Source organism: Trichechus manatus, unplaced genomic scaffold (assembly GCF_000243295.1).
Source record: "Trichechus manatus latirostris isolate Lorelei unplaced genomic scaffold, TriManLat1.0 scaffold00006, whole genome shotgun sequence".
In the NCBI taxonomy this organism is placed as follows: domain Eukaryota; kingdom Metazoa; phylum Chordata; class Mammalia; order Sirenia; family Trichechidae; genus Trichechus; species Trichechus manatus.
In genome coordinates this window covers 952,413-962,458 of record NW_004443942.1, presented here as the reverse complement: position 1 = coordinate 962,458, position 10,046 = coordinate 952,413, and the positions used below count along the sequence as shown (strand labels likewise).

The following is a 10,046-nucleotide window of genomic DNA, read 5'->3' as shown; positions in this document are numbered from 1 at the left end:
TGTGTGTGTGTGTGTGTGTGTGTGTGAGAGAGAGGGATGGACTGTGTGTGTGTGTGTGAGAGAGAGAGAGAGAGAGAGGGACGGACTGTGTGTGTGTGAGAGAGAGAGAGAGAGAGAGACTTAGGTTGAGGTTGTTGCGGGGAGGGAGTTGGGGTAATAGGGGAAAGAGAGAGAGAGAGAGAGAGAAAATACGGGCAAGTGAGAGAGCAAGCCAGAGCCTGGGAGGAGAGAGAGAGCGCGAGAGAGTGAGAGAATGAGAGCACTCACTGGCGAGAACAGGGTCTCCATGACAACTGGCCTGGTCGGCTAGCTGTGCTCTGCTCATTTGGCTGGAAGGAGCGCTGCGAAAGGTCAGAGGAAGGAGCTGTGGGAAGCTCTCAGCAGGTATCGGGAGCTTAAGCCAGTGGATTTTGGGGCCCTGGGCTCCCTAACAGACTGTGGTGTGAGCCAAACTCTGCTGAGAATGGAGTGGGCAGGAAAGCACCGGGACTTTCAGGTAAGGTCAGCCCCAGCTTGGATTGTTTGTTCTCCTTTCCTGGCCACAGCCTTGGGCTGTTTTCTGGGAGGCAGGCGAGCATCTGCACTCTCTGCTCAGGGTTTGGGGCTCCGGAATGATGTCATGCTCCAACAGTTGGATTCTATTAGCTTAAGGAGGGAAACAGCCAATTTTCTTGACTTTGCAGATCTAGCTGATCTCACTCTTGCTGAATCTGAGGTGTTTAGGCTTCACTGTAGAAATCATTTTACTTTTATTTAGTACAAAGGCACAGGATATTTTATGAGTCTTTTATATAGAAAAAATGAGTTGTCTTCATCCCAGCATTGTGTTTGTGGTTCTTACGTGGAAACTTCATTGTCTTTTGAGTGATTTGGTTTTGTACTAGTGAACACTGTCTGTTTTGTCTGTTGGTGCTGCTATGTCTGACCTGTAATGGAAAAAAAAAAAATCAAAGTTAATTAAGCCCAGCAAGGAGCCTACTGCCAGTTCCAGTCCCTTTGAAGCATTTATTAGGATGGAGAGAATATCATAGGAACATCTGAGCTGGGGTGCCTCTCTCTCACTGCCAGTAGCTCGGTAAGGAGCAAGCTGTCCTTCCTCATTAATAAGATTGATCACAGGCTTTCTTCAGAGATAACTGGGGTGGGAGGGAGCTGTCTTGGTTTGGGAGACCTGCAAAGAGGTTTCATCTCCACATGGTTAGGAGTGAGTTCTCAGTGGCAGCTGCTAAGAGCTAGGGAGCCTGAGGAGATGTGAGGTACTGTGGTTGAGCTGGGTGGATTCCTTTGGTTAATCTTTTAACCAAATTTCAGGGCATGCAATGTCTACGTTGTGTACTTCTCCCATTCGGATTGTGCTGTGTTTTGGTAAAACTTGTTCTGACCTAGAAGAGAGGCAGGGGGGTTGAATGTCTGGAGAACAGGGTGCTTTTGGTGTGGTGAGCTCAGTGTGTGCCTAGGAGAGAAAAACACTTTTTGAGGCGATGGAGTGGCTAGAGTGTCAGTAATGTTACTAGGATGAATGCAGTGAACGCTTTCCACCGTGGAGACCCATGAGGTGACCTGCTTCCACTTTAGCCATGTTACATCTTAAACATATTCCTGGACCTTGGGAAACTTTATGGATGCCTTTGGTTTGTCTGTAGGTTGAGGGAACAGATGTTGTCCTGGCTCTTTGTTTTTCTTCTTGAACTTTCTGAACAGAATGTCTCTTGTATTCTGGCAAACAATGAGGGGGCCTCCTGATTAACTTTGGGTCAGCTTGCCAATGCAAGCACTGGCCATGTCCCCGATTCTGGTTCCCTGAATGAGTACATGTATGCAACAATGTTATGACCTGAGGGGCCACTAGGGTGATCTCAGTGGCCCTGGACCCCAGATGGACCACTTCAAAAGTGATTCCTCCTTTCACTGTATTCCAGGGATCCTCTGTTTGGTTGAATCTATGTTTCCTGGAGGGACCTGGCATAGTACTGTTGGTTGGGATTAGAGTTGGAGGATGTGAGGAGGAGGCCACTCTAAATCCAGGATCTTGCTTTTTCTCTACTCATGTGTGTTTGGTTGGGGCTTCTTCAATTTTACTATCCCTACATGTTTGAAGAGGGCTAACAGAAACCCAGCCACAAGAGGTAACTGCTCTTTCTTTTGGTGTAGCAGAAAGAATAATGGATTTGCGGTTAGAGACTTGAGTCCCTGGCCAGGCCTTGCCCCATGCCCTCTGGGTGGCCATGGGCAAGTCTCTTAATCTATATGCCCTTCAGATTTCTTAGCTGTGAGGTGAGGATAATGTAATAACTACTTCACAGGACTGTTGGGAAGAGCAAATGAGATAATTTCCATTTTAAAGTACTTTTAAACAAGTCAGGTCCTACGTAATATAAGATATTATGGATTGAAGCTTGAGGGATGGCCCAGCTGTCTTCTGGAAAGTCACTTTGCCTTTCTGTTCTGGTTTCCCTATTTATCAAGTGCCTGCTTCTGCATTTATAAATAAAGATGAGAAAAACCTTAAAAGACTTCTTCAAGATGTTAAGGGAAACAAATAGTGCTTTCTTTGGGCTGGGAAGGTTAGTAAGAGTGATGTTCGCTGTAGACTTTGAGCATCTTTAATGATCCTTAACATAGATGAAGCTTTCCTTAAGTTACCTGACTCATGTGTTTTAGAGGCTGTGTAGTATAGAGGAGAGGCGTTCCAAGAGGTCTCGTTGCTTCTCTAGTGTTCCACGGCTACCTGTCAGCCTGGCTCATGGTGTCATAAACTTTAGTAGCTGGAAGAGAGGTTTCTGGGTGCCAGGGCTGGTTCTCTTCAGCCTGGTAGGTTTTCCTGGAGCAACTTTCCAGTAGGCAGAGAGGCCTTTTTCCTCCAATCTGGGTTTGAAAGGCAGAGTTCTAACTGATAGGAAGAGGCATATGCCTTGCTCTAAAAGGCCCCTTGGGGGCTGGGCAGCTCTTTCAGGAAGCTGCATTGCTACAGCTTAGGGGGAAAAAAAGAGAAAGGAACAAGGAAGTGGGAATTCCAAGGGCAGAGACACTTGATACGCCATGGGTCTGTGCCAAGGAATAGAGTGGTAGGGGAGGGGAGACTCTAGACAAGGGCATCCTGGATCTGCCCTCAGTGACTCTGTAGGGCTTATGGCATACTAGATGGGAAGAACAGGGCACCCCATCCACAACCTCAGCCTTTGTTGTGGGACAGGGAAAAACCTGTTAGCCATGCCCTGGAGTGGTGTCTGGGAAGAAAACCCTGAGCAGACCCAGAACAGTGAGATTTTTTTTTTTTTTTTTATAACAGTGCCCTCCTTCCAGGTAGGTCTTGTCACAACAGCCTCTAAGGACTGAAGGAGAATTTGTCCACAGCTTAGATTGGGGCTGCAGCTGTTCCCCACTCCACAGCAGACCAGCTTCCCAAGGCTGAGTCACAAATTGGATCCTTCTATGTTCCTCAAGGATTAAAAAGTAACATTCCTGTTTTCACTCCCTCTCTCCTCCTCTCTTCTATTCCTCTTCCTGCACACTCTTCCCCTGGCCTCCCTTTCTCTAAAACTAGGATAATCAGAAACACAAAGAAGTTGAAACTTTAAAATACCTTGGAAGACAAGCTAAGGGCATTCTTAATTCTACTGGCTCTGCCACGTCCCTGTAATGAGGGTTGGGTGTACAGTTTGGGAGGGGCACCCTGGACTCCAAATATTTCGGCCACACTGCTGACCTGGAATTGAGAGAGGCTGTGCCCCACTCACCAGCTTGGGAGAACTCACCTGATTCTAAGAACTACATAGGGGAGGTCCACCTGGCACCTGAGGGAGGGTTGGGTCTGAGTTCTGGGCCTTCCAGAGCACCTACCTGTGGGGCAGACAGGACTGAGGGACTGAAAAGCATGTCTTCTGTTGCTTCTCTTTGCTGTAACCTGTTGCTGCCCTGGAGACTACCGATTTCCACTGTTGGGCCCAAGAGAGTTTGCTGAGGCAGCCGACCCAAGAGAGTGCCGTATCTGCATTTGGAGGAGGGCAGGCAGCAGCCCTTATGAGCTCTGGTTTGGACTTTCCTTAGGTGTCTCTGCATTGGTTTCAGAGGGTGGGTATGTTTAGGGTGGGTTGGGGGGAGGGGAAGGGGAAATCTACAGGCAGATAATTCAGTGCTTTGAGTTAAGAGGACCATGGAAAGCAGAGAAGGGGCCAGGAGGGCATGAAAAAAAAAAAAAAAAAAGATCATTTGCATAGTCTGCCAAGACTCCTCTTTAAAGCCTGTGGGAAAACTTGCATTAGTGTGTGTCTTCTTCTGAGCATCTGTTTTTTTCCTGGCAGCAGGGGAGACACTGTGTGCATCTGTCTCAGTAGGTGGGTGGGGGAGATGCTGGGTGCATCTTTCTTAGGGGAGCATGCCACATGATATTTTGTTGATAGAAAAAACACAGCGTCTCCATTTCTAGTTATAGACCCTAGGAAACACACACCTGGATGTCTGTGCGTGCGTGTGTGCGTGTGTGTGTGTGTTGTGAGGGGAGAGGAGGGTGTTAAGTGAGTCTTGACTACCTTGTTGAAGAATTTCTCCAAAGATTCCATCTCTTATTTTCTTTGGCTCTAATATACTGAATATACTGTTGCTGCGGGCTGTTGAAACTATCACAACACTCTTCTGAAAACTGCTGCTGGAATGTTAGATTGCACTGTGTCTATAAAAGGGTGAATCATATACACCTTTTATACAATTAGGGTATTCGGCCTTCTTAACCAACGCAGACTTGTTTCTAAGGGTCATGGTTTGTCATGACCCCAGTTTCTCAAATATCTAGGCTCTTCTTATGTGTGACTTGTCACTGAAGTGGTTTTGTATGCGAGCTGGATTGACTAGTAAGAGGCAGCACAGTAGATGAAGGACTGGTTGAACCTGGGAAAAACAAGATAAACTGAGGATTATGGGAGACAAGGTCTGAAGCAAGAGGCATACTACTAGAAGGAAATAGGGGAGAGTCCCTGGGCAAGGGGATTGAGAAGATACTTCTTAAGGACAGCAGGGTTGATAAATAGAGAGGGCCTTCACAATTTAACAGATGGCTGGCCTGCCCCCAGGGGACTCCAGGACACAGTGTTGTGCAGGCCCTAACATGTACTTGAAGGGGAGGGGGGTGGGGGTGGCTAGCATTGGGACTGACACCCTGTTCAGTTGCTCTTAGGCTCAGAGGCATCTCTGGTGCCCATATGCTTTCTTGGTCTGTTCACTTATTTAGTTGTTGAATACAGGGTGTCTGGACCAAGGGCTGGGGAGGATCCAAAACAGTATCAAACATGGGACTTACCCCCATATATACTGTACTTATTATATGTCGTATTGTAGTTATTTCCATCCCCACCTCCCCTCCACTGAGCCCCTTTGTGTGTGATTAAGAGAGAAGGAACATAGACATTCTAGAGTTTTGGGTTTTGATGGTGAGGTTAATGACCATCTCATGCTCTGAGGTTGGGAAAGAGGAGGGGAATCCAACTCAGACTCTGATTTAGGGTACTGTTTGAATGATGGAAGAGAGCCAACTAAAGGACTGGAAATAGGAGGAGGGGGACAGTTCAACTCTGTTCTATTAAAAAATTAAAAAAAAAAAAAAAAGGAGGATTCTAGCCTGTGTCGGAGTTTCTCTGAGAGTGCCAAAGGATGGTGTGTGTGTGTGTGTGTGTGTGTGTGTGTGTGTGTGTGTGTGTGTTTCGGGGTGGGGGGGTGTTAATAGGAAAAGGAAAATGGGAAAAATGGGAAGAAAATTATAAAGTCAATTAGTTTTCAGAACTTTTTAGCTTTGTTTGAAGATCTGAATTTTGATGTGGTTACTTATGTCTTAAAACACCTTACGGTGTTCTGACAACTGAGTTTTATAGATAACTTTTAAGTGAATTAACCGATAATGTGTTTGTTCAACTGTCTGTGACTATAAGATACTCAGTGAGTGCACGGGCTGCCTTAGAGGAGCTCTGATAGAATCGTTTGCACTTAATATGAGTATCTCACATGTAATGTTAAAAGATGGAGCTTAGGGGTCTTACAGGCCTCGGTTTGGAACCTGATATTACTACTTATTAGCTGTGTGACCTTGGGCAAGTTATTTAATTTCTCTGTGTCTCAGTTTTCTCATCTGTAAAATGAAGATGATAACAGTACTTATTTTGTTAGAGTTGTGGTGAGGATTAAATGAAATGATACATATAAAGCTCTTAGCCCAGTGCCTGGCACATGGTAAATACCAATATTTTCCATTATTATTATCCACTTACAGCAGCACCTTGAAGAGAGTAGGGCTGACATCTCCTAATCACGTTGGACTTACTACTAGAAAAGTCAAGCCAGGTTCTTCTTTTAGAAATAGCTTATACTTTACATTTTGTTCATCTTTCTGTCAAGACCTCAGGAGCGTTTCTGAGGTGGATCCTTCTCAACCCAGCTTCACAGGCTCAGCTTTATCCTCCTGGAGGACACTTATTCTCCAGAGGCAGGGGAGACTCTTCCAGAGCTGCTGCTTTCCTGCCCTTTTCCTGTCAGCCATTCTTGGTAGGAAGCCCTGGTGGCATAGTGGTTAAGAGCTTATCTGTTAACTTAAAGGGGTAGGCAGTTCGAATCTACCAGCCACTCCTTGGAAACCCTATGGGGCAGCTCTACTCTATCCTGTAGGGTTGCTATGAGTTGGAATCGACTAGATGGCAACGGGTTCGGTTTGGTTTATTACTGTTAGGGCCCCTGAGGTCCTCCTTTGCCTGGCATGGAGGCCCTTCACAAGCTGCTCTCAGTGCTCTGGACACAAGCTTCTGCCCCAGTCCCTCTTACCTCTGCTTTCATGAGTACTATCCGTTTATCCTTCAGGACCCAGCTTAGAGTGCAGGCTTTGTAGCCAGCTTGGGCGAGTCAATAGTCTGGCTCTTCCTCGTACTAGTTGTGGGCCTCTGTCAAGTTAATCTCTGTAAATCACAGTGTGTTCATCTGTACATTGGGGGTAATAATATTACTCATCTCAAAAGAGTTGTTGTAAGGATTAAATGAGTTAATTTATGTTAAGCACTCAGCTTAGTTCCTGGCACAAATATAGTCACAGTAAGTGTTAGCTGCTGCTGTTAGTGATCTCTCCCTCCTGTGAATTTCTTCATCCTGCATACAGCAATAGAAAGGTAGTTAGCAGATCTGAATTTTAGTTCTGGCTCCACTCTGACTTGCTAGGTGACCTTGGGGAAGTAAATTGGCTTCTCTAGGCTTCAGTTGGCGCCCTGGTGGTAAGTGGTTAAGCACTTAGCTGCTAACCAAAATGTCGGCAGTTTGATTCCATCTAGCTGCTCCTTGGAAACCCTGTGGGGTAGTTCTACTCTGTCCTGTAGGGTTGCTATGAGTTGGAATCGACCTGATGGCAACAGATTTTTTTTTGTTGTTAATCTTTACTGAAGAAGACTGCCACGTCTTTCTCCCATGGAGCAACTGGTGGGTTTGAACTGCCAACATTTTGGTTAGCAGCCGAACCACTAGGGTTCCTAACATATATAGAATGTGCTTAAAAAATATTTGAGTGACTTTTTAAAAAAAAAGTTTTATTGTAAAAATATGTATAAAAATCATTTGCCAATTCAACATTTTTTACATGTGCAGTTCAGTGACATTGGTTGTGTTTGTCATGTTGTGCAACTGTCACTACTATCCATTTCCAAATTATTCTACTACCATTAACAGAAACTCAGTGCCCCCAAGCTAAGTCCCCCTTTTCTCTGTCGCTCCCACCCCTGGTAAACAATACCTGGTCTTTGGTCTACATTTGCCTATTTCACATAAACGGCATTATATAGTATTTATCCTTTTGTGAATGACCTATCTCACTTAGCATAATGTTTTCAGGATTCATCTGTGTTGTAGCATGTATCAGGACTTTATTTCTCTTTATAAATAAGTAATACTGCATTTTGTGTGTTTGTGTGTATATATATATATATATATATATATATATATATACACGCACACACACACACGCATACACACACACACACACCCCACACTTTGGTTTAACCGTTCATCTGTTGATGGACACTTGAGTTGTTTCTACCTTTTGGCTATTGTGAATAGTGTTGCAGTGAACACTGGTGTAGAAGTTTCTGTTTGCATTATTCCTACTTTCAATTCTTTTCCGTTAAGTGACTTTTTCTTTTTTAACCCCGTCAGCTGGATTCTAGTAAGCATTTAGACTTGGTTCTCATAACTTACAGACTGGAATCTTGTTCTCAGATGCAGAGGGCTTTGTTGCAACAAAGCACTGGCCCATAATAAGCTATAAAGTTTACTAGGTCAGTAAGAAAGAAGGTGAGTTTTGCCTGGTACTCCTGGGAAAATTTTGGTTGACAGATGTTCTGCTCCATAGACTTGGACCAGCTCTGTGAATAAATACTGCCATCACTGTTCCCTTGTCTGAGTGGGGAAAAGAGCAGTGTTTTTTGACTGACCCTTTTTCCTTTAGAGTTGGGAGGAAACAAGTTGGTGTGCCCAAAGGCAAATCTGTGTGTTAGGGAAAGAGCCATCCAACAAAAGAGTAATGTTTACAGCCCAGGCTCTGGGGTCAGACTGGGTTCAGATTCTGGCTCTGCGGCTTACTAGCTCTGTGACCTTGGGCAAGTTACTTAGCCTCTTCATGCCCCAGCTCCTCTTCTGTAAAATGGAGACAGTAATAATACTGCCTTAAAGAGATGTAGTGAGGCTTACATGTAAAATGCTTAAAAGAGCTTACTTGTATCTAGTCAGTGCTGAATAAAATGTTGGCAGTTATTGTTATAATTATTATTTCCCTGTCAACCAAACAGTGTTTGTTTCTGAGTGGCTAGTCTACTGGGTTTGTTCTACTGAGAAATGTGAGGCGAGTCCCCTTCCTTGTCCCCTTCCTCTGCATCTTGGGCAGATATCTAGTATCAGCAGAGCAATAAGTGTCCCCCAATCAGTATATGGAGCCCTGGTGGCATAGTGGTTAAGAACTTGGCTGCTAACCCAAAGGTCAGCAGTTCAAATCCACCAGCCACTCCTTGGAAACCCTGTGGGGCAATTCTCCTCTGTCTTATAGAGTCGCCGTGAGTCAGAACTAATTTGATAGCACCTAACAACAACACCAACAATCAGTATATAGATCATAGTTCTTTTACCTTGCTTTCGTAAAGAAATATATAAAACAGAGGGAATATCAAGCCAAATAACAGAGTAGCACTGTGTGCATTTAGGCTAAAAGGACCCTCTATGATGAATAATTATGACATATGGCACTAGGGTAGGGACATGGCAGAATCCTCTGTGCAAGAGCAGGATGGGAAGTAGGAGGGCTGGAGGGGAGGCTGAGGAAGAGTGGAAAGTCAGAGACAGAGGGATATAGGTGGTGAAGAGTAGTGAGTATTCCTGGGCAAATGATATGGCTAAAACAGTAAGTTGCATCAAGACAAGCTCCTGGCACCTAATCTTTCCAAGAGACATCTTGATTCCCCCTAGCCCTAGGTGAGACTTGCCTCAGCAGTAATAACTCATACTACTCTCAGGGGAGTGTTGAATTGGGACGAGGAGGTTCTAATCTATTCTAAAGAGAAGTAGTAGTTTGGAGCGTCTTGTCTTCAAGTGTAATTATAAAGTGATTTCCTTTTCCATCTGCAAGAATCAGGAACTTTTGCTGCCAAACCTAGCAGCATGTTTTAAGTCCCTCAAATCTCCTTTGAGTGCTACCAAAGCTCTCAGCTTTGTTGTTATCTCTTGTTGAACTATAGCCTGGAAAGGTCATATCGACAGTGCCAATTTATGGGCCTGCTGAACCCAAGCATACCTAGGGCAGAATGGGGAGTTCCTGAGAGTGGGTGCTTCACAAATTTTTGCTTTAATTGAGGCTGTTTATAATTTAAATTTCCTTACCTTTAGAAGACCAACCTCTGCAGATTAGAGTCAAACATTTTATTTCTTCTGTAGTTTTACTTCTTTAGGCCCCCACAAGCCAGAGCTTAGGTTCTACAGTAGATCCCTGTACAGTCAGGAGAAGCTTGGCCTTGGTGGTACTTATAGCTACCAAAATAATG

At 44.7% G+C, this 10,046-nt stretch overlaps 1 protein-coding gene across 3 annotated transcripts in view; it reads left to right on the top strand.

Annotated features, from left to right (window-relative positions):
• The window catches only part of DENND2B (DENN domain containing 2B), a 132,452-nt gene that overhangs the window by 1,127 nt on the left and 121,279 nt on the right, over nucleotides 1-10,046 (top strand). The window contains exon 1 of one of the 3 annotated variants that reach the window (XM_004369623.2): nucleotides 320-496. The exons of the other annotated variants lie outside the window; for them this stretch is intronic. The gene's annotated coding sequence lies outside the window, so the exon portion shown is untranslated. Of the gene's footprint in view, nucleotides 1-319; nucleotides 497-10,046 lie in introns of those variants that run through there. 3 annotated transcript variants of the gene reach the window in all.